We start from the raw sequence: 3,696 nt of genomic DNA, 5'->3' as shown, positions 1-3,696 counted from the left end.
TAAAAATAAGGACTGTCCCCTCAGCTTGACCCTAGTTCTGCTTATTTTTGCACTTCCTCCCACAGCGATGCTGAGGGGTCACTGCAACCTTGCTCTTGGCAATCGGGGTTACTAGCGCAAGGCTGGGCAGGAAATGAACTGGGGGATGAGGCCATATCTGCTTTAACACTGTTGTCGATAGGTCCTTTGTGGTGAGGGTTTCCAAGAACCAGCAGAGCAGTTGAAGGAGCTGAGCAACATTTACAAGAAATGTGCCCCTGCCCCACCCCTAACCCCCCCCACCCCACCCCCCCCACCCCGCTCCCTGCTCCTCCCCACCCCATCCTCCTTCTCCTCCCTTTACCGCCTCCAACTCTTCCTCCCCACCCAGGCTCAAGCAGAGGGCAGCTCACTAGAGCCAACAGTGACTATTTCCACAGAACAGAACTGCTTACCCGATTCTCTGAAGTCTGGGGAAGAACTTTCTTGACCTCCGGATCCTGGGCCCTGAAAGAACCTTGAGTTGACTAATTCATACCAACAGTTTTTTTTTAAGTGGCAGTGTGACAGAGTGGTAGTGAACATGGACTGCCTGGGTCCAAACTCTGACCTGGCCACTTCTCAGGCAGGTGACCTTTGACACGGTACTCAACTGCTCTGTCCCTCAGTTTTCCCCATCTGTAAAATGGGAATAAATAGTATCTACCTCACGGAGCGTTGAAAGATTAAATAAGTTAATATATGCAAAGCATGCAGAACAGTGTCGGGCACACAGTAGGTACTGGATGAATGTTAGCTATTCTTCCCTAAGTGCTATGAAAAATGTAGGTCTAGTGCAAGGGTTAGCAAACTTTTTTGTAAGTGCCAGGTAGTAAATATTTTTCGCTTTGCCAGCCATAAGGTCTTTGTTGAAACTACTCAACTCTTCCATTGTAGCATGAAAGCAGCCTTAGACAATAGCTAAATGGACGAGCTTTATTTATGAACACTATTAAATTTCATATAATCCTTACACGTTACAAAATATTATTCTTCGTTTGATCTTTTTTCAACCATTTAAAAACATAAAACCCGGGGTGCCCGGGTGGCTCAGTCGGTTGGGCGTCGAACTCTGGCTCAGGTTGCGATCTCTCGGTTGGTGAGTTTGGGTCCCACATCAGGCTCTCTGCTGTAGGTGCAGAGCTCGCCTCTGATCCTCTGTCCCCCTCTGTCTCTCTGTGCCTCCCCTGCTTGTGTTCTGTCTCAAAAATAAACATTTATATATATATATATATAATGTTATAATTTATGTGACATATAAATTATATGTATATAATAAAATGATATATAAAATATATTTATATATATATAAAACCCAGCCTTGGCTTGCAGGTTATATAAACCCAGGTGCTATGCCAGACTCGGTCAGTAGGCCGTAGTTTACTGATCCTTTGTTTAATGAGGAAAAAAAATTAGCCTCTGGATTTCTTAGCTCAGTCTGCATGTTCAATGCCTTACTTTACAGATGAACAAACTGAGGCTCATCCTTCAAAGCCAGTTGAAATGCTGCTTCCTCTTTGAAGCCTTCCCAGATCACCTCAGTCAAGGGCAGTAATAACTCCACCTTCTGCCTCCTATGTGATAAACACAAATTTGTTACTTTTTAAAATCTATCATGGGGGCCCCTGGCTGGCTCAGTGGGTAGAACACGAGACTCTTGATCTCAGGGTTGTGAGTTCAGGCCCCACGTTGGGTGTAGAGTTTACTTTCAAAAAATTAATTAATTGGGAAAACGGTGTGGAGGTTCCTCAAAAAACTGAAAATAGAACTAACCTATGACCCAGCAATTGCACTACTAGGCATTTATCCAAGGGATACGGGTGTGCTGTTTCGAAGGGGCACATGCACCCCCATGTTTGTAGCAGCACTATCAACAATAGGCAAAGTATGGAAAGAGCCCAAATGTCCAGCGATGGATGAATGGATAAAGAAGATGTGGTAGGGGCGCCTGGGTGGCTCAGTCGGTTAAGCGGCTGACTTCGGCTCAGGTCACGATCTCACGGTCCATGAGTTCGAGCCCCGCGTTGGGCTCTGTGCTGATGGCTCAGAGCCTGGAGCCTGTTCCAGATTCTGTGTCTCCCTCTCTCTGACCCTCCCCCGTTCATGCTTTGTCTCTCGCTGTCTCAAAAAAATAAATAAACATTAAAAAAAAAATTTAAAAAAAAAAGATGTGGTATATATATACAATGGAGTCTTACTCGGCAATCAAAAAGAATGAAATCTTGCCATTTGCAACTATGTGAATGGAACTGGAGGGTATGATGCTAACTGAAATTAGTCAGTCAGAGAAAGACAAAAATCATATGACTTCACTCATATGAGGACTTTAAGAGACAAAACAGATGAACATAAGGAAAGGGAAACAAAAATAATATAAAAACAGGGAGGGGGACAAATAGAAGAGACTCATAAATATGGAGAACAAACTGAGGGTTGCTGGAGGGGTTGTGGGAGGGGGGATGGGCTAAATGGGTAAGGGGCATTAAGGAATCTACTCCTGAAATCATTGTTTCACTATATGCTAACTAATTTGGATGTAAATTTTAAAAAATAAAAAATAAAATAAAATTAATTAATTAATTGGAATGCTTGGGTGGTTCAATCCGTTAAGCATCGGACTCTTGATGTCCACTCAGGTCATGATCTCACGGTTCGTGAGATGGAGACGTGCTGTCAGCACAGAGCCTGTTTGGGAGTCTCTCTCTTCCTCTCTCTCCCCCTTCCCCATTCACTCACACTCCCTCTCTCTCTCTCTCTCTCAAAATAAATAAACTTTAAAAAATTAAATCAAAATTTAAAATTTATCATGCAATATTTAAGACCAACCAAAAGCTATAAAGAACAACACAGGGGGGTGCCTGGGTGGCTCAGTCGGTTGAGTGTCCGGCTTTGGCTCAGGTCATGATCTCACAGCTCGTGAGTTCGAGCCCCCGCGTCGGGCTCTGTGCTGACAGCTCAGAGCCTGGAGCCTGCTTCTGCCTCTGTGTCTCCCTCTCTCTCTGCCTCTAACCCACTCGCATTCTGTCTCTGTCTCTCTCAAAAATAAATAAACATTAAGAAAACTTTTTAATGGAACAACGCAAGGGCACCTGGCTGGCTCAGTCAGTAGAGCATACCATTCTTGATCTTGGAGTCATGAGTTCGAGCCCCATGTTGGGCTTAGAGCCTACTTTAAAAGGGGGGGGGGGGTGATCATGCAAATACCTTCGTCTTTATCATCTAGCCTCTGAAAGAAAGCATTGCCCAGTCAAAGGCCCCAGATACTCCTCCCCAAACCATAGCTTCCCTTCCTCCTCCCCAGAAGTAAGGACCACTATCCTGACTCTATTGCCCTCCCCACCTCCATACTTTTATCACATCTACTAGGCATCCCTAAGCATAATCCCTAGTGTTTGTTTGCAAGTAGTACACCCCTTATTTAATTCCTTCTTCCTTACGATCCAATCAAGAAATATCTCTATTTGCAGATTAGAACTTGCCCAAGGCATCCAGGTAATGGTGATGGAATCAAAGCTCAAGAGTGAGTCCCAAGCTAGTGCTTCTAACCATCACTCCCCCAATATTCCTGTGGCCACAGTCTTACTAGACATGGACTCCCTTTCCACACTAGATTGTCAACTGCCAGTGAGAAGAGACCGTGCTTTCTCCCTTCCCATACAACCCCTAATATCCTGCACC

Source organism: Prionailurus bengalensis, chromosome B2, assembly GCF_016509475.1.
Source record: "Prionailurus bengalensis isolate Pbe53 chromosome B2, Fcat_Pben_1.1_paternal_pri, whole genome shotgun sequence".
In the NCBI taxonomy this organism is placed as follows: domain Eukaryota; kingdom Metazoa; phylum Chordata; class Mammalia; order Carnivora; family Felidae; genus Prionailurus; species Prionailurus bengalensis.
Note: the sequence above shows the minus strand (reverse complement) of the source record.